Genomic DNA, 26,143 nt, shown 5'->3' with positions numbered 1-26,143 from the left:
AAAGATCAGATACGATTTCTAGAGGATCCGGAAGACTCAAATCGTAACAATGAATTACATTGACTGCGTATAAAAAATTTCTTCCATTCCTCTAGCAATTTCTTTGCCCTGATATAGTTACAATCTATCGTGAAGTTCTAACTTCGTTCCAATTAACGCCCGATTAAATAACCTCCCGTTAATTGAATCCATTATCTAAGAATCAGGCTATTATATAAATCAGAAAATTCCAATTAAACGAACTATGTTTGTTCCTTAACAGATTCTTCATCTTCAAGTTACATAACAAAATGACGAATAAATGTAGAAAAATATTCGTATGTATCTTCTTCTTGTTTCTACGCAATTAAACAACATATTCTTCTTCAGCTTCTATGACCATTCACTCACAAAATTCTCAGACTTTTCGATCCCTTTTCGACAACCTTAAACATAATTACAAATCCAAAACGATCCACGCCAAATCCTGGTAACCCTATATAAACAAAGTTCCACTGTGCTTCGACTATTGACTTTAATCTTACGACCTCACTATATCACGACCCCTATCATACTCCTAAAACCTCGAATCCCCAGAACATCAGCGAAACATCGCAATAGCTATGAAATCCATCGTTTCTTCAAGGCTATGGGCATCCAAACTGCCTCGTGCAGCACGCACGAGGGTTTCGCTGGTCTCGTGAACTACGAAGGTTAATCAATTCCAGACGCGGCGGCGTTTCCGCAGACTTAATTCGTGCTACGGTGCAGGGGGCCGTAGCTCGCCAGCTTTTCCCATTATTATCCGACGTACGGAGGGTTGGAAGCGCACCACAAGGGAGTCTGATGCCGCGAGCTGCCTTCCAAGGATGAGGCAAGACCGTTCCTCTCTCTCCGTGTGGCTCTTGTTTCCCTTCTCTGCGTGTTGGCTTCACTCTCCCTCCCCCTTGTTCCCCCTTTATATTCACCTCCTTCTGTTTCCGAGTCCGGAGCTACGTTGTAGCAACTTTGTTCTCCGGAGAAATTCCCCGTAGCGCTATCTACATATTTGATGTCGCCTCGTCCACTCCGCTAATGCTTCTCGTTAGAAACTTACCGCTTACCCGCGACCCGTGTGGTTTCTCTGCTTTCTCTTTCTCAACGTTTCACCTCTGTCCTCCTACCGTTTCTTCGTCCCTCCTCCACCAACCGCCGGTGCAGCAACTCGCTTCTTCTCATTGTCTACGGTCTGCTTCCTTGGTGACCCGTCCTCCAGCCCGGGGTCAAAGCGTGAGGTTTTAACCTGGAACGGTAAACGCTCGTCAAAACGTCGACGACCACCGTTGGTTAGAGGGAACTTGGCGACTCTGTCCACGGAAATGGACGCTGTTGATTCGGAAATGGTCGACGGAGTTCTTCATTTGATACTTTCTCCTTTACGAGGGGATTTTATTTTTTTTTGATAATGATTATTATTTTTTGATAACGTACGTACTTGTGTGTATTATCGTACACATGTGTGATCCACTTAGAGATCGAACTGCATTAATAATTCTTAGTTTTAATATTAGAATGTATGATTAGCGTTCAAGTTTTGAGAAACTATAGGATTTAAGTTCGGAGTAATTGATTGGTTTCGTGTGATTTGTAAGCGTATTTACCTCACAGTCGGTGATCTAATTTTATGATATTCCTGTGTAGATGGTTCTTCGATGAATTTTGCTCCCCAAGCATTTCGTTATTTTGAGTCAGTGTGAGATCGGGGGAAATAGAATAGAACGTTGATAAATTTCCATCTTTCTGCTACGTCTTTACAATTTTTCTTGTAATCCTTTAATAACGATTGAAATATCGTCAACAGAGAAAACAGAACTTGTACAGTCTCATATTACAGAATTATTTCTAAATTTTCGTTCTCGTTAATGGATAGATATTATCGTTGTAATATCTGCAGCCAGAACAATAAAAAGATAAACATATTTTCTGTTACATCGTAGAATATCCGTATATTTTTTGTTTCATGTTTTTCTATTTGTTGTTCTGCTGTGGAATATATGTACCTCTAGATTTTTAATATAACAATATTCTCTTCCATTCAACCCGCATATGCACCCTGCCGGCTCTCCATTTTTCAATTTCTCACGATTATCGTTTTTTCCGTTTCTATAACGACGTTCCGTGCGAACAGAAAGAGACAAACGCGGCAGAATATTTCGCGTAGCATTCCAGGTCGTCCAGGTCGTCCCGTATCATCCGTTGCGTCGTTCTCGATACGCCATTAAATTTTTCAATTTGCTTCTTCTAACTCGTTCGACTCTTATTGCCTTGTTCCCGCTATTCGAGTGCAGCTCTCCATAAGCGGATGCGCGAAAGGAACGCGCGCACCGATCGAAAGGAGAGGACGGAATAAAAATCAAAGGAAAAAATCATGCACCTACTCCGCGAGCACGGTTCCCTCTAAAGGAAGAGTTTTTATTTTCGTTGTTTTCCCTCCGTGTTATTAAATTATTCAATTTCTTTTTTCCCCTTTTCCTCCTCGTTTCCCGATGCCCGTTCCAATAACGAAAAAATACCAGAGTTCTGTGTAACAAAATACTCCACAAGAACTATATTGCCCAGTAAATGAATACATATTCACCCGGCTCAATCCTCCATTTCTATTTCCTTTAATTCCGTTTCGTTCCAGAGTAAATTGTTAGACGCCGTTTCGAATAATCAGAACAGATGTGAAACGAAGAAATGCTTTTAATAATAGAGAATTATTTCCATCTTTAATGATTTTTCATCTACCATGTGATCGCGGACTTTTATTTATTATTCATTTTTATTCTAATGAGCAAACAGCGTTTAATATTTGAGAAAAATTCAAGTATACGAGAAATCGTACGTGTTCACAACGATCCGTGCATAGTTTCTTTATTGTTAAGAAATATTTTAATATAAAAGCAAAATGATCGAAAGAACAGTAGGATTAAGATAAAATCTGTCCAGCCAATATGCAGAGCATAATTCATGGTTGCAGATAATACGACTGGAGAGCAAGGGGTGTGGCTCATTTTGCGAAGTTACGTTTAACTGAGCTCTGACTAAGCCCGTTATATATTCCAGGCCGTAAACTCGTCATTAAATCAGGCGCTTCGGTTATTCGTAACTTATCGCAACGTTTGAAGATCCATCCTATATACGTGATGTTTCTAACAGTCGGTTTCCTTTGAAACATCACAGCGCCCCTATAAACATAGCTATGTCTCACCCTCGTCACGTTGAACATCGAACAAATGCTTTTTATTTTCCGCTCGAATCACTTTCGCGCGTACAGCATCCTCCAGCTATTCCTCGTCCAAAGTTCTCGCAGTGATATCGCAAGGAAATATTGCCTGATATAAATTCGATCATGCGTGTTCGTAAAAAATATCTCCAACTTTCAGAAGATATATTTTCACGATCATTTTTTGAGAAAGTTTCCCTTCAATCTTAAGAACTAGGTCTCGAATTTAGCTGCTCGCGTTATGACAATACCATCCCCTCCATGGTTACAGCAATCCTCTTTACAATTCGACGAGTTAAATCCACGAAAGTTACGCGGAGAATGTTCCCTTTCGAACAGCTGATGACATTCCATCAAGTTACATATGTATCATTGTTTACATTCCATTTGTTCAAAGTTGATCCTCCCAATCTAAAATCGTCGAAAGCCCTACGAAATTTAAATCGCAGACCGATTTAGATAAAAATTTATAAACGAAAAGCTCGTGAACCTTTTACAGTTTCAAGGTTTTTGCTGCGTTAAAATTTGCATTCTTTAAGTTATCTCTGTGGCCTGGCTTTGTCCCTAAATAACGAAACAGGGGATCTTTCGCTGGCTGCGACAGACATTCTTCGCGGTGGCCCCCGGCCAGAAACGGCCGAGTTTTTATCAAGCTCCTACGGCGACGCCTTGAAATTTTACGCAGCCTTTCGCCCGTTTACCGTCGTAATTCACGGCGAATCTCCATAGGGCTCTAAATATCTTAACAAGTTTAATACTTCGGCCAGGCTGGTAATTTTAGCGAAGGGCCCCCTCGGGACTTGAATTATTTTCATCCGGTCCTTAGACCACCGTGATATTTTTCCTTTCCGCGCCGTTCCATCGTCGTGCACGTCTTCTTCGATACTCACCGGATTCACGACGATTTCCATGAACAATTCGCGGAAAACACGAACTACGCGTTCGAAGCGAGAAATCATCCTGAGAATCTTCTAACGGCGCGTGAAGATCATAGGTGTTCTTGAGTATTTTTTGAAAGAAAGTGGTTGCGTTGGAACTTTCTTACGTCGAAAGATTTTCAAATGGCCACTTATTTAAATGTCTACGACCTTTATCGCGTACTTTGCGATATTTTGCATACGATATGTCCTAAAGAATATGGATTATAACACAGATTACATTGAATATATCGAATTATATGCTATCGACATTATTATGTATAAACTTTTGAGACTTCGCATCCAAATATTCACCACCTGCATAAGAATCCATTTGTCTAAATATTCACGTACATGTGAATTCATAGTTTTTTGTTCTTAAATCGTGTGGTAGTAAGCGTGCGTGCCTCTTACCGTGAAACAGCTGCAGCGCGGATGTTCTGTTGAATAAAAGATACACCTATGTCGTTCCAAATATGCACGATAAATCATTTCAACCTGATTTTCAATTTACACGCTTCGCGAGTTTCCACTTAAAAATTGCTGAAGATATCTATGATTTTCGTTATCAGGCATGGGTTACCCTCTTAATTTATTCATTGCTATTCAGCTGAAGTTCTCGCGAGCTTTCACCGGTTGTTAATTAGTTTTCTTGCTTTCTGTTAAAAGATTCACGATTGGAGAAAGCAGTAAACTATCCTAGATTTCCAGTGGAGAACGTAATTATACAGGGACCGTATCGTTTCACGTGTAAGTCGCACGGGGATGAATTCGCATTGTGACAGATTAACTTCTTCTCGCGTGGCGAATCCTCGCTATGATATATCGCGTTTCACGGATTGAATCGGAAGGATATCGATCATCGCGTTAAGTAGCTTTCACGGCACAGGGGACATCGGATCTGGACACATGTGCGGAACGAATCGCCGCAATTTACCGATGCGAATCGGTGACACATGAATGGGGAAGACGGTCGATCGCGCGTGCTAGGGGTAGCAGACGGTGCATTCTCGCACAAAAATTCACCCGTTTCTACCTTTTCACCCTCTGGAGTGGCTTCGATGGATTTCGATAAAATTCCAAATTTCTCCACGCCACGCGCTCATTCCATTTTTCTCCGGTCTTTTAACCGATCCCATTCGTTTAATGGGTGTACTAATTTTTGTCATCGCGGACTTCTCGCATGGAATCGGTCGGCTGTGAACTTTTCTGCTATTCCGCGCTTTAATGGCCTGTAATGGGAACATTTATCCGAGAAATTAATTCTATAAAATCGTATCGTGAATCATGGAACTTTGTTCTGGGTATTTTCGAACCTTGATACCTTTACTTTTACCGTAACAATATCTTTCCTATATAAATATTTAAAATTATTCTGCGTAGGACTGTGAGAATAGAAAGGAAGTTTTAGTTCTTATTTAACGTTCGAAGACCCCCTGACAGAAACGATTCTCGTCGATATTCATTTTTCTCTAGAAAAAAAAAGATGAAACTCTGATATGCTCGATTGTTGTTTTTCTTCAACAATGTGTTCATTGCATCATAGAAATTTTTACGAATATATCTGTATTCGTATTAAGAATTGTATGTAATTAAATCATGCAGCAACGAATGACCATGTTCCGAGTCTAGTTTTTTATTATTAGGATACATCGTTATCTTGAAAATCTTTCAAGCTATTGAACGGTTAAAAAAAAAGACAATTGTCAGACACTTAGAGGGATGCACGATAAATACGATATGTTGAAATATCTGGAAAATAATTACGTGGAAAGAACCGATCGAGACTCGATTTAGAATGACGAGGCTGTAGAAAAAGTGGCGTGCACGGTTCCTCGTTTTCGACGATAATAACCGTGTAAAAGGACGCAACTGACCGGCCCGCGTTTTATTTCCACTTATCACGTTATCTACTTTCCCATTACACGTTCTTTCCACGCCATGTCCTATTGTTATTGTCGCTACTTAACGCCACGTCCAACGGCAGTCAGTCGCAGCCTTCTGCTTTCGCTATTTTGCCTCCCGCTTCCGGCTGATATTGCGCTCTTATTGGTGGCAAAATTCGATGTCGTTCGTGTTCAATCGCGTGTACCCTTTTATTCTTCGTTAATCTCCGCACCTCGTTTTGTTCGATCGAGAATTTTTAGCTAATGTCACGAATCCAATCACGTTTTTAAAATTTTATTAAAAATCCTTGCCGAGGACGTGTTTAAAAGTGAAAGAATTAGTATCTGAAAGAATCCTCTGGGTAAGATCGTTTTGCAGACATTTAAAAGTATGAAAAGATTGAAATAAAATTTGTATTGCAAGGCTCGGTATAATAGAATTGCGTTATTTTAGAAACACAAGAGTTAATAAGCAAAATGGGATGCACACGATCCGTATTTGTATTGTTATGAATAGACTGCGGATATTTATGCATTTGAAATTTGAATTGCAAAAGTGCGAAACTAAATAAGCATATATATGCATAAATATATAAATATAAAATATACAAAGTAAATTATTCGTTATAATATCTCCGGGATGAAACAAACTTAGTTTATTTTGATTTCAAATTTTAGTTACGTTCGTAAACACAAATCTGCATAAACATCCTGCTCCATAGCTTGTTTGTGGATTTTCAAGATCCTTGATATCTAAAATCATTCAAATTCTTTCATCCAACTTTATCCATATCTCTCCAAATAAAAATCCGTGTCGTTCGAACTGCTCTAACGCTATTCCTTTCGGCTTTATTATACACATCCAAAATGTTAGCGGACCTGCCGTATATTCCAAACGAAACAGCGCAAGTTTACCACAGATTGTTCGAAAAATGGTCACGGAAGATCGAACTGCCAGTAGTTTTCCATATCGTGGGAACCACCTGACTGTTTACTCGCAATTTATTCGACAGCCGCGAGCTTATGAATATTTATTTAACGCGTTGCAGAACTGCTGCAACCGAATCGTCATTGTTTTTTCCTCGATTCTCGTCGAGCAACGTCTCTTTCTCGTTTTATGTTGCCCGTTTGTTTCCTTCCTTGCATTCTGTCAGCTTTCAGAGCTTTCGAAAAAGCCGGAACTGCCGATTTAAAGTGACCACTGGGACCATCCGAGGTTTCCTCGCCGATGTTCGTTAGTGTGTCGTCGTGGAAGTCACGATGAAAATCGCTCGATTTGGACCGTTTATTAAATCGGTTATTAAATTTTCATTAACGGAAATGGAGTGGGCCGATTATACGTGGCTCGGAACATTTAAGTGTCGTTCGTCGCGCTTAATTGATCGATACTCGGTTATAGAGAGCTTATACTCTTTAGAATTATCACCGGTACCCATACCTCTACAACGGATTTCCTGGAAATATGCACTGATAGCTTCTCGTTTTAAACAAAGCGCATTATAACGCATTTACAACGAAATCCTCCCCCAACAACACCACGTGATTTGCATAACGCCAGTCCTCTCCCGCCTGTCTACATTAATTCCCAAATAATGCAAATGATATTTGGTCAGCCTTAATTTATTGACCTGAGTTTGTCGTGATAAAAAATCCTAAACATTAAATGCCTTTTTATCGAAACATGAAAATGAAAAAATTATATTTTCACGCTATACACTTGAAACACCCTATTCTAAATCTCTCAATACGTCCTTATACGCGAACTGTTTCACCAACCTGCATCTTTTCTCCCCATATTCCCTGTAAGAATCAGATTTTCAGAATATTCTTCTCAAGCATCCTACTTCAAATCTCTCAACATCCCTATATAAACTCTACCATCAACTGTCAATATTTCAAACACTTTTTCCACGAGAATCAGATCCCCGGAATATTCTTCTCAAACATCCTAGTCTAAATCACTCAACACCCTTATATAGCCTCTATCATCAACTGTCAATCTTTTTCACACTTCGTTCGTGAGAATCAGTTTCTCAAAACATCCTTAAACATACGTCAAATCTCTCGCCATCCTCGTAAGGTCTTTCACGAACTGTCATTATTTCCTCGCCCCATGTAATTTCCGCGTTACCCATGCGAAGAAAGACATCACAAAACAGCCGGTTGCAACCTGACATGAACATAGACCATCGAACCACGTGTCCATCTCGAAAGAGACGTTCCCCTAGAGGCGGTTCGCCGCAAACCGGAAGCGACTATCGTCTGTCGATGGCGTGGATGCAAGTGGTTCCGCTTAATTAAGTCCGTCGAACATCCTCTGCAGCGTGAATCATTTGGCCTGTAAATGCATCGAGGTGCCGTATTCAGCCATCTGTGGCCACTTAACCGATGTCGGGGTCTAACCGACCGGTCCGAATTATTATACCTGTGTCACCACTTGGCAGACTAGGCCTCGAAATCGCCCCTTCACCGGCCATTGTACTTCCACGGGACACCCCGGACAGGTTAGCTTCTGCCATCCTACCAATTGCAGTGGCATTTCGCCATCCCTCGCTGTGGTTTATGGCTTTTTATTATAAATGTCCCCTTTTTCGATGGTTAATAGCCCGGAACCCGGTCGTCGCGTATCGAAGGTTCCGAAAACGTTCCCCGTTCACGTTTCTATCCCCATCCCTGGCCATTTCCGTGCGCCAATGGCCCCTCTATCCAATCGTCGATAGTTCCATTCTTTTAATGTGTCCTTAATAGTTGTATTCTTCAACGTTCGAATCTCTTGCTATTCGCTTAACTGTCTGTGTTCTCAATGACGATACGAGTCTCTGCCTATTATCATCATAGAAGAAACGTACTTGGAGGGGCAAGTTTATGGATTTTCCTCGGTTCTTCGTATTATCTCATTCTTGTTACGAAATTGCTCTGATTTGAGGAATCGACTTAGACATTTTTCTAATCTCAGAAATTCGTCTCTCAGAAATATTCCATATTTTTTCGTAACTTTTTCCCTTCAAGATTTATTTCTCCTTCGTTCGAGTGAAATTCGATTGCTATTAATTAATTCTACGAACATTAATTCTACGTTATTCTTCTAAAGGAATATTAATGTTGAGAGATCACGAAACAAAATTAAGTACTTTGAACTGATTCTTTTCTTTTTCTTTTTTTTTTGGCTTCTGGACGTATCTGGGTTAAGCGAATCGCAAGAAGATTGACACGTTAAGGTTTCCAGCTGTACGTTTGCCACGGGACTTAAGCCGGTAACGTTACAAGGCTGAATTAGGCACCGCTTCGTTAATTCGCAAGCAATGTTAATCGAATGATGGATGACGATCGTGAGACGTCAACCTAAATTCCAAGATTTTCAGATCCATCAACGGACGGGTTTGATTACATTTCCTAGGTTGCATGCATGATCTATCCAAGAACCAAGTACCGTACGCTAATAATAATAGTTATTCTTGCTCTATTATTAGATTACCCTCCACGGTATCGCGATATTGTGCGTGGTGTGGAGGAAAAGCGGGTTTATAATTCAATAACAACACGGGCCGCAGCTTGTCCCGGCTCATATTATTTCTGCGGAAATTCGATATCTCCGCGGTTTCCCAGGCAAAGGATATTTTGTTACGTGCCCACTATCCAACATCTGTATACCTGTGCACGCGTTCGAATTTCGATTGGTTTCTGTTAATTAAAAAGATCTGTTTGTCTTATTTCCTTCTCGCTTCATCTACACCGCATTAATCCTTCCACGTTTGTGAATAACATACAGTACAGTACGAAGGTCTTAAGGTGTCTATCAAATGGAAATGTTTCCTTTTTGTGGATTAATATAAGAATACTTGAAGTTGTTTCTTTTTTCTAGAAATGTATTTTTTCAATATTGTTTCGTTCAAAGATTATTGACAATTTGCACACAGATCGTCGATTAACGTGAAACCATTAATATGGTGAGCGATCTTCTTTTGTTCTCAGCAGCAAGAATATTTTTCGGACTATATAAATATTGTCTTAAAAAAAAAAGGGAAAATGAAGCTTCTGTGGACGTAACGTTTCGAGAATTTTTCTATTTTACGATCCATCTCGTGACTCAACTGAAATTTCACCCTTAAGTTCCACTTCTCCGGATTTTTCTTTCTCTTGAGAAAAGTACTAAACGTGTGCACTTCAACAATCAATTGCGTAACGTAGTACAGACATTGATAAGTGCACTAGAATCTTTTTCATAACTACCGAAAGCCTACGACGGTAAAAGATTTGAGAGACAGTTTGCCTACTACATACACATACGTCGAAGAATATATGGGACATCTTGTTTGAAAATTCGAATGAAACTCAGATTGAGAGATATCTTGTCAATAGATGAGAAAAAGGTTAACGAGCGTAAAGCGTGGTAGGAAACTACCGAGCGATAATTCGACGCGATTATCTGGACGATACTTTCGCGAAAGAGTGGATGGGATCGTTCGTTCTCCCTTGCGTGGCAAACGTAGGGCAAGAAAATAAATGGTCAGCCGTGATTTTCATGAGAAAAAGCACGTAATGGTGTTAGTCGCTTAATGGCTTGCTGTTTCTCGGTCTTCGGTCGTGGACGGGGCTCGTTCTATCGATCCAAGCCTCGAAACAACTAGACGCTAAGCTGCTTGCGGCTCAGTTCGAAAAGCCCCGCGCTTCTGAAAGCTTCACTGGCATACACTTTGAACGATAGTTAGAAATAGGAGAACTCAAACCGAAAGCGAATTCGAAGGATGAAACTGAAAATTTGCCAACATTCGGAGTTCGTCGAGTTCAAGGTTGGAAAACTGCTGTGGTAAAAGCTTGGGATCGAAGGCTTTCACTTTTGGGAGCTTCAGGTCGGAAAGCTACCGCTTCAAAGGTTTTACACCAAAAAGTTTGGCTTAGAGCTTTCAGAGGCGAAAGCTCAACGTGGAAAAATATTTACTAATTTATAAGTTTTCGTGGCGATCGGTTTTATTTAGGAAGGTTTTGAACTGTGGAAGATTTAGATTGGATTGTGGAAGATGATGAAGATTTGTGGTTCCAAAGGCTAATAGCGATATATCCTGTCTACAATAGCTAGATGATATTATTTATGTTATTTGTGTGATAATATGAGAAAGATTAAGCCCAAATAATCATTAAACTAAAATATGTAAGCAAATAGCGACGATCTTTCAATTATCTCGACTGGTTCGTTTCTTGTTGGGAAGCGCCTGACATTTGATTCAACCAAACATCGATATTCGGGAACACCGTGCTTAAAAATACTGTTATTGACTTTCTACGAGAGTTAATTTCAATTTCTTACGAACACTAACGAACGCAATTCAAGCACGATACAACACCGTAATAAAATTTCACTGTACTAAAGAAAGAACATCGGATTTTAATCGACATTTTAATTTCAAATATTAACCCTGCTCTTCCCTTTCTCCAATCGGGTGCTAAATATAAGTCTCTCTTCTTTAAAAAGAAAAAAAAGCAAATCTATAAAATTTCTTACAACGTTTCCCCTGGAATTACAGAGTGGAGAATCACTGAGATGACTTTTGGTAGGCGAGCCGGGCTCGTAACTTTGAAAGCAACAATAATCGTTATCGCGCATCCGGCAGGGTTAATGGTTGGGCGTTTTTATGCGTCATAATCGACGCAGTGAAATGAAACATACCGTGCTAACCGAAGATCCAGAAAAAGCGCCACTGATCCCGATAAAACTCTCGCCAAGAGAGAGAAGGAAGATTTCGTTACACGGGCGTTGCCACGTATCGGCACTGCCAGGTGCACCGTCCATTGCAGCGGAAAGCTCGTCGTTGACACGGATTTAAGAAAGCATTTTCGAAACGGTAACGCGCCCTCCTGTCGGAATTTCATTCGGGTATCCGGTGTCAGCGGCTGGGTCTACGTTTTACGACGTCGTTTCCGGTGGACTCTTGCTTCTTCAAACCGAACTTTTACGAGGCTGCAATTTGTAAAAATGTGATTTTGTTCTTTCCATACGCGAACCATGGTCTCACGAGCATACGAATACTTTTCTTCTTTTACCGTCAACGAGTTTCGGAGGTCAGAAGATCCTTCTCCAATCGTTATCATCCTTTTCCACTATATTTCTGATTCATTAATTTTTATTTGACTCTTTATAGTCAAATAGTCGTCGATCATCGAATTATTGTCATTTCGTGAAAAAAGAATCACCTCTTTGTGCGTATATTTTACAAAGAGCAAAGTCTCTACTTTCTCATCGTTGATTTAAATTCGCCATTCGCTGGAAAACTTTTTCGTGCTAGAACGTACACGGTGGTCGTTGCCCCAAGTTTCCAATTTCACGTTGTTGATTCTCCCGCGATAGATAATTACATTCTTGCAAATTTAACACCTACACCGCTACATATACACCAAGGTAATTCCTCCCTTATATTTACATCCTTCCACATCCATGCAGTAATCCAACTTCAGTCGCGAGGAAGATCCTCGCGGAAAAAAAAAATCGCGAAGACGCGCATAAATGTTGAACGAGAGGGGTGGCTCCTCACCTCTCGCATGTTCAATTTCACGGTAAATATGGTTAGCCACATCAAACGAGTGGCTGGTTCTAACAAACCCGGGGTCCCCATCGGATGGCATCAAAGTGGCCGGGCCAGGTAAGCTCTCTTGCTTCTCATGGGATGCGCCACGGTAAACGAGACTCCGAGTGACGTATGTGGAGAGTCCTATTCAGAAGACCACATCAAAAGCATCGGGAAAGCTTTAGCTTTCCAACGACGAGGAGGCCGACGTGGAGACCGTTAGCTTCGTTTTACGCAACTTTTCTCTCACGAGCGCAGGCTATTCTTACCGCCTCAGGGCTACCATCGGCCGCCATTACGGCGAAACGTGAAAATTGTCCTACGTAAATCGTCGCGTCTCGACGGAACAAGAGGAGAAAAGTCGTGGAGCTGTACAGTTTCTGAAACCTGGGCCGGTTTCATCTGTTCTGGACTAGCCAACCCCCGTGGTAGCTTGGTCCTGCGGTTCTTTTCTTCGAGCAACCACTGCGGCCTTCTTTTATTTCTACCCTCTCTTTCTGTCTTCCTCTCTCTCTTTCACCGGCGAAAATTGTGGTTCCCTTGGCCACGACTCGAGGAATTCTTGCGGTTCCCGGAGAGCTAAAAGATTTACTTAACCATCGTTCCTCCGTTTCCCGACCAAGTTCTTTTGATCGTCCAGTCCGGTCTGTTTTCCACCCCTGTACCACGAGCTTTCGCTTTGTTTTCCCTCTACGACACGGAGATTACGCCCGTGGAGTTAATAATTACGAGCCCTCGCTGGAATTTCGTGCACGGCTTTTCAGTCCGATGGTCTTTGGCCGAGCTAATTCCCGGACGCTGAAAAGTTCTCCGCGAAGAGGCCTCTTCGGGTACCGTGGACGAGTACTTTCAATCGGACGTCCAACAATCCGATTTAGATTTTGCCGCTTGTAGTTCTATCTGAAGTTTAACATTTTTTAACAACTCCGGTTGAGTGTCGGTATTAATTTATCTTGCCGCGATCCTTGAATTTTTACGTTTCATTCTACGTTTCACTCTTGTATTTTATAGACACATTGCTATATGTGTGCACATGATCGTTTACGTATTTGATAACAGACAATCAAGTACAATTGTCCACCGATCTGACGTAATATACGTGTACATTGCAGCGGGAGAAGTGACAATATGCATGCATACGCAGTTGAGTAACTAAAAAACAGAAAGACATTTTTGTCAGCTATTCTCCATGGAAGTTAGACAAATATCTATCGATAATCGGCACTGGCGTCGACCTCATAAATAACGGAGCTAACGGAATTAATTGCATGGTCGTGGGCCAATTAAAATTCTACACTTACGAGGGTTGCACGTGCGTGATTTTCCTTCCTTTCTTTGTCAGGATAAATAAAGCAAATACGATGGCGGTTGTAGCGGGACTCGACATTTTGTCAAGTAAAACATTTATGAATAATTTTCCGCATAGCGATACAAGCTGTCGACGTTCTCTCAATGTCGTTCTGTTTGTTCGTAAATATTTTTACACCTTTGTTCCCTTTTTATCGGAGGGTAGGTAATTAAAAAGGGCGCGATTACTTTTCCCTCGTACCGTTTTCGATGGCCATTACGCCACGCGCATAACGCCACTTCATGCGCTCGTGATACACGTTATCGAATTTGTTGCCGAAAACCGTATCAATTGTTCTCGCATAAATGTTCGATCTCGTTTCCGTCCTCTACTACTGTTACCTCTTTTTTTTCGTCCTATCTCTCGATTGTTGCGTCTCCTCTTCGATTTGTTTGTTCGTTTCATCCCCGGCCCTCGTAGCTTCTCGTTTTTGAAAATGGTACGCTGGACTCGCGAGAGATTCGCGCGTCCCTGCGCACTAATCGAACGATCGCGTGCAAATCGCCGGGATTTCTGGCCCCGTTTCCTGCCTCCAACCTGTGTTTCGCGATCGTTATCGCTGCATTTTTCACTCGTTAGAACGTTGTTTCGTTCTATGAACGTTTGATCATAACGTGACGAACAAATGGTAAGAAAAAAGACCTTGAATACAATTGAAACTCTATTTACTGCACAGGAGCTTTTACTGTGTGTCAATTGTTTTTATTTAGAAGCTACAGTTAGTGGAAGTGAAGTTGCGTGTAAATTATAACATTAAGTCGAATTATTCACACGGTGATGCACATACGCGATAAGTTTGATATACGTACGACATTATGATGTTTGTATGATGGATTACAAACTGAGATATAATTCATCCTGAAAAGAGTATAAGCAGCGAACAATGCAATCAACTGATAAATTCTTTCTTTATCCTTTCGTTTTTTCCTTCTTTTTTTCCTTTCTTATCCTGTTTTCCCTCTTCCTATCCTTTCGTCCTCTAGTTTCACTTCTCCTGATGTTATTCGCTTTAACACCGCCTCCATACAATTTGTATTCGTTGTGAAATAATTGTCTATATACGTTTGTGAGATTCACCCCTTGCGTGTTTAATATTTTCTCCTTTGCATCTTCGTCAAGTAATACTAAAATCAGCGGAAACACACAGTCGTTTTTCCAATATTAATGGTAAATACTGACAAATTCTTTTTTACAAGGGAACAGGAATTTTCCATTTCGTGTTTACCGACGTTCACGCGAGGAATGAAATGATATTTTTGTCGCTCTGTCAACCGACAATAACGAATTATAATGCATCAAACCGGCTTTTTTCGATCTATCTCAATATGGAGGATCGAGCTGGATAGACAAAAGAGGGTTGGTTTCGGCCGTGCAGAATTAACTACTGATATTTTTTCCGTTCTGGTTTGTAAATACGAATCGTAACGCGAGGGCAAATTAATGTAGAATTAATATTTAATGATGTCAGCAAACATTTCCATCCAGTTTTTCCGTTTACTTTACGTTACGTGAGTCGAATGCAGAATAAACAGCGGATATAGCACCGACGTCCTGTTTTTTTTGTTTATTTCTGCTCGATTGTGATACGAACGCGTTTACGTATACGATATAATTACTCAGATCGGAATACACGAAACACAGGATAAAATGTTTTATCGGATATATCTTTACTCTTCGTCAGTAATTCTACCGTGAGATAGAAGACAAGTATTTACGTTTTAATTGTTAATTTCTCACGATATGAATTGCAAGCACTTTTCATAAGATTCATTATTTCAGGTGAGATACTATATAAATTTAATCGATTACAATACAGATCAATATTTAATTCCGAGAATGGGATTGTTCGTGAATCAATCATACTCGTCAATGGTAAAACTAAGTGGTAAAATAAGACGTTAAAACTTTTATTGGAATATTCGATTATCAGTTTCTAGTACATTTTGGCGATTTAATACACGCGAAGAATTAAACGTTGCCTCTTGATTGACCCAGAAGTCAAATCGATCGACCCTATATCCCCAGAATTTCTTTATGTTAACGCTAGAATTCACGATTAATGTTTGGCACAGAAATTACCAAATTAAATGTATTAATATATATACTTGCATACTCCATGCAACAACTTCACATTTTTCTCAGATTCATAAAAATCTTTAATCTGTTGATCGTTGTTTCAGCTCGATTCGAATTTTCCTTTGTAAAATTCATTATGGGACAACATGGGACCTACGATCGGAGAGAATCTCGGAGAGAACGTACTAGGGACGAAAATTGAATTAATCAGCTAAGTACACTCCGTACGGGACCCATTCTTAGTAATTCCATAAAGTATTAAATGACCATCGATTTATTAGCGAGTCCTATGGCTGATTTGTGGGAACGCGTGTGTAAGCAATGCCGAATCAGCAAACATCAGAGCGTGCGAATGATTAACTAAGCTTGGCGTGGTCCGGGTGTCATGCAAATAGGCATTATGTATTCCTAGTTCATTGGGGACCGATCATTAATATTTGCGTCCCTCGGTTGCTGCCCCTCTCCCATATGTAGCTTTCAGAGGCACGTATGTTATTACCGATTGTTAATGTGCGCGGCATTATTTATACGTATGTGCGCGTACTCTGTTCTCTATCTGCGCCCTGAAATCGATACAGATAAACCCCTAACGCAGGTCGATAGCTTTGGATTAACGTAATCGATTTATCCATTTGTCGCGTACCTCTTTCCCGCGCGTCGAGATTCCAGGACGAGTCCGCGCGCAGTGGATTTTAGCCGCGTCGATGATACTTTCGATCATGATTCAACGTGATTGCATGGCTAATCAAAGTCAAATTTGTGAATTTTAACGGGCAAGTTGACCGGTTTACAGATTTTACGATCGGTTAATGATATTAGGCTCAGTTGGTTTCGTTAATTTCTAAATGCAGCAGCTCGATGGCGCCAGGATATTTTGTAAATTATTATGGTTTGCGATTGAACGATTCATCGAAATTTTATGATTTTCTCCTATGAAACGAAGTTTCATAGACGACGTGACGCGTTCGACGTTGATGTATTTTCACGATGATGACAAGTAAACTTTCGTATTTTATCTATAATAGAGGAAAAGGGAGGAAGCTAGAAATACGTAGATGATTAATACCAATTGAAAATTGTCAAAGGAGAAATTGAGATTTGAAAGGGTTTTACAAATTGTAAAGATATTCTTAGAATATATATACATATTTGTAAAAGATAATGTCTGTTAAATGTTGATTAATCGAATAGTAAAAATGACGGACAATTAGAGTTAAAAGTGCAGATATGGAAGTTCGTGCAAGTGGAAAATGAGATTTAGACGGTAGTTGACTGGTCTTTGACTTTATAAAGCTTTTAGAAATACCAAGTTTTGTCTGATTTATGATTTAACATTTGATTATTTGGTTTAGATGTGCATCGAGATATTATGTTTGGAGTTACAATTAGATTTCGTCTCTTGTTGAGTAATTTTATTTGAAGTTCCAATTGTAGTGTATCTCAAAGTGTCTTGCTTTGACGTTTCTCTATAAATATCACGACAATTATCTCTAGTCTCGTTAAAATAATGTTCACTGGACTAGGACCAAGTGTTACCATCAAAATTAGATTCTGTGGCCATCCACCTCGAATCACTGCGTAACGAAAACTGTATGGGGACAGAATATATAGCTAAACTGATTCCTCAGCGAGTTCATGCAAAACGCCGGGATCTGATGCAATTTAGAGTAGCTGCTCGCGACTCGAAACTCGTACGCAAATGTTTCGGAATAATCTGTGCGCCTCTGGTATACCGCGTATCGTGATGCAACTTATCGTTCCACATGTGGTTCCGGTGCATTACGTTTCGAAACTTCCCTTCTATCTACGACCCTTCCACGGAATATTTTATATTTTACATATTCAAATTTCTTAAGTTCTGCGACATATTAGCGAAAAAATGCCTAATTTCGTCGTTTGCGATATTAAACGCAACTCGAGTTCCAGTGAAAATCAAACTTTGCAAGTACAGATTTCCAATCGACGATATAGCGATATTTTGGATAAAAAATATTTTATTCCTTCGTATAATATTTGATCTCTTTAATAAAAATGAAACTTAAAAAAATGCAGATATTCGACTGGCCATGTAGCATAGTAAAGAGAGCTGTATACGATATGTAAATACATAAACGCAATATGTTTTAACGTTTTACAATAAATTTTAGTATTCCAGCTACGAAATACCTGTAACTATACCTGTATTAATGTAATAGCTACATAACACAGAATAGTATACTATAGTATATTAATAACCGAAGAAGATATATGTATCATAAATGAAATATTAATTCGAAAGATGAGAGTTTCATTGAAAAAGTACGAAATTTTTGTCCGGAACATAAAATCAGCCGGAAAATTTAACCCGATATATCGTTGCAATTAACTCGAAAATATCGTATCGTGTACCTACCCTTAATAGATCAACTTTCAAGAACGTTAAATTAGTAACAGAGTTCGTTTACTAAACACGATCATCCCCCAATTTCTAATAAAAATTCACCAAAATCCGACATGTCCCTATTAAATTTATTATTCTTATACAATCTCAGTCATCCTCCAAGGGTGTCATTCGCTTCACGGGACATTTGTCCCGTTAGTCGGGTGTTGTGCAATATTCGGAGCGATCGAAAAGGCGACGGAGGCAGGAACACGCGGTACCGTGTTCCCGGATGATCCTCGCATCGAGCTCCGCGGCAAATGAGATTAAACCTGGACTCTGGTGTGTAACTCGAATAGACGTACGCTTGTCACCGTTGCCAATGGCGTTTCGTGTTTCGTTTGGGAAACGTCACGGTGACGTTCGCCGGGGATGCACAGAGACCGGATAAAAGTGGAAAGATTAAAATGGTCGTCGCCCGGCTTAATGAGACGGCCGGTTGTTTCGCGGCGCGGTAGTCACACAGGTAGCCGGTTCGCGGTATTAATGAAATCAATACCGACACAGGATAACGATCGGTCGTCGGTGCCGGCCTGGCTGAAATAATTCGTCTCCATTCTTTCGCGCAGCTCTCGCGCGGCCAATAAACCGGCAATTAGCGGAAATTCGTTTCAACGTCGTTTGCTGAACGGGGGGGAAAAAGAAAGTCGTCGAGCGTAACTCGTGTGTCTCACGTTGTCAGGGAGAAAAAAGGAAGAGCGGGAACGTTCTGTTACGGTGATACGTTCCACTGATGAGTGTCTTTGGTAAAAAATCGTTGCAAAAAGATGCGGACGTGTATTCACGCTGCGCTGATGCTTCTTGAGTTGTTGCTCGGTAATCGATGTTGTCTTGGTTGTTCGTTTTTTCTTGTATACATAAACGCCATTGCTTTAATCTTGATTCTCTTACTCGAATCCTGATACATTTGGTATATTTGTTGCCTTTTCAAATTGTCCTACGTAACTTTTAGTAGTGTTTGTCATCTCTACGTATTTCAATCTTTCGTACTCTTTGGAGAACTCTTTTCTATTCAAATAATACGGAAGATCAATTTCCCAATATCTAGAAAGAGAAAGGACCGCGGAAAACACAATTGGAAAGAGAAAAGATTCAAGATTCAGCTTCAAATCTTAATGCACAAACATCTTCTTTTCGTAAAATTTTTTATAAAGTCCTCTTACGTGGAGGATTTCTAGGTAATTAGTGAAACACAGAGAAGACATTAAGGGTCAGATATATTAGCTTTTCTCGTGGCGTTAAATATGCCAATTAAACGCGTGCCGCAGGAAGAAAGATATTCGTAAGGGAATGGTCGCGAGTCGCGGTAGCAGCGGCTGATTAAGGCAATATTAGTAGTTGCAATTAAACCGGTAGATGCGGCTGTGTAGACGATTTTATTCGGGAGCACGGATCCCTGCTTGTTTTATTAAGCCATCTCCGCGAGACGTAGCGGCGCAAGCGTAACCAGCCGCGAAATATACACGCGTGTACCGCAATTTTGGACATCTGGCGGTGGTAGTAACTTAAGCGGCATAGCTTATGATAACTGAATTATATAGCTACAAAACTTCGTGTACGGTGCACGCAAAACCGTCTGTATAATTCAGAGACTGCGTGCAATTTGTAGGCATTTTCGAGGGCGACGCTTAGTTCATGTCGTATGGCTTTGCCTCGCTTTTTGACATTTTGCCAATTCCTTTCCTCCCACGACCTAAACACGCTTCAAAAGGAACAAACCGAAGAAGTAAAAGAAGAATCATATACGTCTTATCTCTCAATCGAATCTCAAACGAAATGATTCTATAAAGGTATGTCGTATCTATTCCTGTTGACTGACGAATTTTTAATTTCACGGACTCTCGGGTCGCGAACGCGCGTACGTAAAGGGAAAGCAAACATGTTCGATAGCAGCGATTACCCAAGCACCGCTATTTGTCGATTTGTACGGTATACGTTTCCGATGGCGCGCACAAACTGGTTTCTAAGCCGTTGCCAAGAGTTCCTTTGACGTTTCTTGTTACCCAGGACTCCGTCACACAAGGCGTTCGGCTAAACCTCCCACAACCGCCTCTAGACGGTCGTCGAGAGTCTAGACGTTAGGTAAAACCGAGCAGGAGATCCAAACTGTATCTACCTACACTTGTACACGCTTCCTGTATCCCCTTCTTCGTTTTCTCTCTCTCTCTCTTTCTCTTGTACCTCCGCTCTTGTATAGCGTGTATATATACAAGTTGTTCCCGCGTTACTAATGTATCCGTTGAGTACACTGTTAATATTTAAGCGCGCGCCCGGATTCCGGTGTAGCTGGCTCCGACTCCTGCCTCCTTCGACTTGGCGAAACCCTTGAAGTTCCCAGACCTCCCTCTTCGCTCGCAACCTCTTGCTCTCCCTGTGTGTTGATCGACGCTGCCTCCTAACGCCAGGTGCTCCGCGCCGGAACGCAAACTGCATCCGGTAATTTCGGAAATTTCGATACGACATTTGCGATTAATTAATCACGCCGCGTTCGCCCGGCGGAGAAGCCGCGAGCCGAGGCCGCTTGATTGCGTCACCACCACGAAAACGCCGCGCCACCGACGCCAAATCCCTCCCTCCTTTTCTGTCGCGATATATTAATCTGCGAAACAGGAGACGCCTCTGCCCGAGAATTACCCTGTCGCGTTTCCCGTAGCAAGAAACGGAAGAACCGGGCTTTGCGGCTGACAACCGTGTCAGTTTGCCTGTACAGGGAAGGCGCATCGGTTTCCGAGGTCGAGCCTGCGGGACAGCGGAAAGGGCGAGTCGTCCGACTCGAGGGGGATGCCGAGTAATTCGGCCAGGTCTCCGGTTTTCAGGCTGATGGAGTTTTGATGCTGTTTGGGGATACTTGATTCGATTAACGTTCGTCGTGAGCTCGGGTCGGTTTGACGCTGAGTCGTGGCCAGATCTTGGAAAAGGGGATGTTATGGTTAAATATTTGGATTGTATAGGATTACGTGGTTGTACGTGAAAAGTGGCTTTTTCATAGGTTAATCCAATCATTCTTTCTAATTACTTATTTACAATAGCGAGGTTGAAAGTTAATAAAGGGAAGAGAATTTTCGGTCGGTTGAACGTTGGTGGTATCATGGCGGACCATGTTATGGTTAAATATTTGAGTTGTACAGTATCAAGAGAAGACGATAATATTTTAAGAGAGATTATATGAAAAATAATCCACGACAAACAGAAAGAGGGGCAATATTTCAAATGAAATCTCGTAAAGCTATTCTATGATTATTCGTCACGTAGCGAAAGTTGGAAAAATAAAGATGAATAAATGGGTTCTGCATGTAAAGCGACACGCAGAAGACGAATGGAGATAGCCACATCCTTTCAAACGCATACCTGAATAACTTTTCAACGCGTAAATTGTTTCAGAATAAAGAAATTATAAAGGAGAAAGCCGAACAATTCCTTAATCGTATTATTTTAATTGAATTATTTCAATTAAATCTATGGTTAAATTAACGACGTTGCATATGCATCAACCTATTTAATCGAAATATCTGTGGATCGTAGTAATGTAAATCTAATCTCGGATTGGCAAAATTTGATTGGGAATTTGATGTAACAATAAAACAGTAACAATGGAAATGTAACGTCAAAATGTAAGTTCCATCGGGATTATTGAATGGTCTGCAGCCGCCTCGGATTTGCACCATAAGCGACTCTGCTGTAAGCCATACGGCGCCAATTTCACGAATTCATATTTGGTACATATGTAAGTACATGTATATGTATTCGAATGTTTCGTCGAAACCAATCCGTACCGCTTCGTAGATTTCTATGTTGTGTTAATAAAAGATGGTATTTATTTTACTTAGAATCGGGCTACTGTTCCTTCAAATGTTGTTCCTTGAAAAAACCCTTTCTACTCTTCTCATCTCATCTCGTCTTTTTCTACAAAAAGGTCACGTTTCAAACTTTCCCTTACTATCATAATTTTCATGTTTAAATATTTTACACCATATATATGTGCCCTTATATTATTATTGCCATTAAAACTATGAGAAATCTATTTGGAATTTAGACTATTTTAACTAGAGATGAACTATAAAATCATAGTGACCAGTATCACGGCCATAAACATGATTTTCTTATCTCGAGTAGATTTGCTCGCTATGGTCGTAATTCTTGATTTTTTGTAAAACACTACAATATAGCTTGCAGAAAAATATCTGTATATAATGTAAATTTACTTTGTAACTGTAATATTAAAAGTAGAAAATAATTTACTTTTCTTTTCTTTATCTTGAATCGATATCTCAAAGAATAAAATATCAATTCCTCCTTTCGATTCCTGTCGTAACATTCATTTGATATCGTTAATACAAAGTATACAGGTTGTGTGACGCGCGTAAAGAATGGTTATGGTTTGAGAGAAAAGCAATCACGGAAAATCACAAATCTCTGTGAAATCTCACTGTAATTAGAAACGAACGTGATCATTCGTGATTCACAAATAGCATCTATAATTTTGTCTCTAATTTTAATTATACGTAATAATACGATATATTCGAAGTAGGTTTCCACAAGTGTTCAAATATTTTTCCGATGAAACCACAAAATATCCATTTGTACATTTCAACGCTAGGATCACCCGCACTGAAAATTGCCTGTACCGTCTTTCGAAACGACTTTGCAACTTGCTTGTCTGTAGACAGAAGCTCGATTCCATAGTTCGCATGAACCAGGTTGGTGGAGTTTTAATAATAGCGACATTGGAGCGAAAGTTTCGCGCATAGCGAATGGACAAAGGTGTGGAACAGAGCGAAGAAACGGATCAGACGTGCTTATTCGCGTACTCAGGTCGCACGAGTAAGAACCTGGCGATATTCGTGAAATTGAAACGAGGGGGTCGCAGATTGCAACATCTGGTTTTTCCGTGTCGCGAGAGGACAAATTGCGCGCGACCCAGAAAACCTCGCGAAACACAAAGACGCATCTGCATGTGCATACAGATCGAAACACAAAAAAATTCCGACCGAAAGCTTCGATAATTGCGTTACAATACATGTTCTGCGATGAAATTATGTGACCGGAATTCGAACAGGAATTTTTCGTTTCATTTGAGATCGATGGAAATTCACGAGAGAAATTTTTGGCATTCGTTTAGATTTAATTACACGCAGTGCTTTTATTCGAGGAACTGATCGCTAAAATTTATATGCAAATATGGAGCTGCTGTTTTAAATCTTTCATCTATTAACTTGGCGCGTATGAAATGTTTATTTTAAATGAAATTTTTGTTGCGCGTGGTTTCTTTATTAACCGTTTAACCGAACTAATTTTCACGCCATTCAATATACTTTCTCGACGATTAATTAGTTCCGTTATGCGAAATTAATAAGAGTCATTGGTTCTTGGAATGCAGCTGTGGCGGTTTCATTCTAAATAGTTTTCCACATTTCTATTATAAAGATTTTTCAAATGAAATACATGCGATTTATATCTAATTTTTCCTCTTCTATGTTACACAGTTTATGTGTTTGTAATCGATTTAATCGAACAAAATTAAATGAACAGTATTATCCCATCAAATTGAAACTTCGGAGAAACATTTCATACGCACGAACCTAATAATCAGTTAGGATTAAACATTGCTGCTTTACGCTCTTACCCGTGTCAGGATAAATTTTATGTGAAATGGAACCGCAGACGGTTTTCAACAATAACAAGTGGAAAATTAATTATTCGAATATTTCAATAATCATCTCGCGCAGGTGTTTAAAATGTTGGATCGGCAAATAGACCATTAGGAACGAGTATACATATAATTATGCTGGAAATGCAAAACGAATAACATGAATAATCATCGTGGAACGAGTTCTGAATAATCATTTGCCAACCATGGAAATAATGCAGGTATATTCCAGCCGCAGGAAAGGCACGAGATAAGCCAGCTCTGACCCGGGTACTTTCAGTCATTCGTTAACTGCAAGTATTCCATCCCAGAAATGAAATTTCCTAGAATTTTCGAAACGACAGAGATCCTTTCTTTCACCGTGGATAACTGAATTCGCGTCTTCTGGTTTTGCAATCTCACATTTTCTTTTCTTTTTTTCTCCAGAAAGTGCAAACTCGATTACGATGTTTCTTGATGAACGAGAAAACCTTGCTACGGCACCAGAGTTACTATCGCGCGACGAGTAACGTAGAGATTGTTTCTAGTTCTTTTAATTTTTACGCAACTTTCCTACCATTTACTACATTTTGTTTTGCTTTTTTAAAGATATACGAATGTTCACCGAGGCGAGAGAAAATTGCAGAGAAATTAAAAACGATACGATAGCAGAGGGAAGCGAAGGACGAAAGCGTCTGAGCGAAACTAGCACTCTGATTCCTCGAGGCGCTTTCGAATCGAGCGTCCACTACGTCGAAATACGTGGCGTTGTTAAAATTCCTCAGCATTCAGGGTTCAATCGCGCTTCAACGTTTTATAATTGAATTCTACTGCCTTCTTCGAGTTTCGTGGAATGTCCCGATCGCGAGTTCCTAGCCTAACTGTTTCTCCCCTTTGCCTGATCATCTCAAGCTGATCCAGATCTTCAAAACTTTGCTGTTTCCGTGCGACTCGCCCTCGGAAGAAAGTTGAAACGCCCTGCATAAAAGATATCTGCGCGTACGGCGAATGTCGTGGAATGCTTCGCGAATACCTGACCAATTATCGTGGCATGCATTTTTCAACGACGAGTTCTTTGCCGTGCTTTTTACCTCGACGAGAGATTGTTCAGCGATACGCCTGGCTAACGTATTGTATATCATTTTTTATGACTCTCGTAAGTCTTTGAGGAATATTTTTTCCAGGTATCACTATACAGGGGCATTAAATGTATCGTAAATCTTATCGTTAGTAGTAAATATATATAGGATATATTTTTGAAGATTCGTCTTTAAGGCTATCACATTATTCAAAACGATTGAAGAATCGTTTATTATATTATTTCGATTTTTCTACCCATCCTTTTTGTAGCTCAATATGTTTTTCGATAACTAACCCGTAGGAATTCATAACACAATATAGGAGTTTTTTGTTTAATTGATACGATAGAATCCTTCGAAGTATTTTTTAATTATTCTGAACGCTATATTTGAGTTTAAAAAAATATACGTGTATTTTGAACAAACAAAAAAAGATACGTGATACCTAGTTGATAAAACGAAACGTACAGATCGCGCTTCTTCTATAAAAGTAAAGAATATTCCATAAAGAAACCCAATTTGACGCGTCATTCACATTACCGACAAAGAACCGAGCCAATTTCTCCATTCTTTGCTATAAAGGATTCGTTTGATACTTTTCCTTGTGTGTATCTATTCCTAAAACGGTTTACAATTCGTCGTGTGTTAGCCAACTCAATCGACGAGTTAAACGAAATCCAATAAGTATCTCTCTTCCATACGCGATTGCTTCTCGTTAAGAATTCGCCTGGTCAATTCCTCGTTAAAATAACATTACAAAGAAATTCGCCACGCTACAGAGCAAGCCGAACGTTTCGCCTCGTCTCGTCAGAGTCGAAAGGGTGAATTAATTAGGAAATTCAGCGTTTCATAACTTACGATCGGACAGGACTCGAACGGTGAAAGGGTCTTCAAGCTCTCCTCGAGTGCCTATTGAACCGCCGCCGCCGCGACCAGCACTCCTCAAACACTTCAACTCCGAGAGGCAATATCTCGTAATTGGACTATCATAATGGCGTGCTCGATG

The 26,143-nt window shown here is 40.2% G+C and overlaps 1 long non-coding RNA gene across 1 annotated transcript; it reads right to left on the bottom strand.

The window, feature by feature from the left end:
* Positions 1 to 302: 302 nt before the first annotated feature.
* Positions 303 to 26,143, bottom strand: LOC117151596. Its single transcript, XR_004461621.1, has 2 exons — positions 25,996 to 26,143; positions 303 to 1,261 (listed from the first exon to the last, which is right to left on the bottom strand). It is a non-coding gene; the product is annotated as an uncharacterized LOC117151596 (long non-coding RNA).

The sequence above is a fragment of the Bombus impatiens genome, unplaced genomic scaffold, assembly GCF_000188095.3.
Source record: "Bombus impatiens unplaced genomic scaffold, BIMP_2.2 scf_0317, whole genome shotgun sequence".
Taxonomy (NCBI): domain Eukaryota; kingdom Metazoa; phylum Arthropoda; class Insecta; order Hymenoptera; family Apidae; genus Bombus; species Bombus impatiens.
Note: the sequence above shows the minus strand (reverse complement) of the source record. Positions and strands in the feature narration are given on the sequence as shown.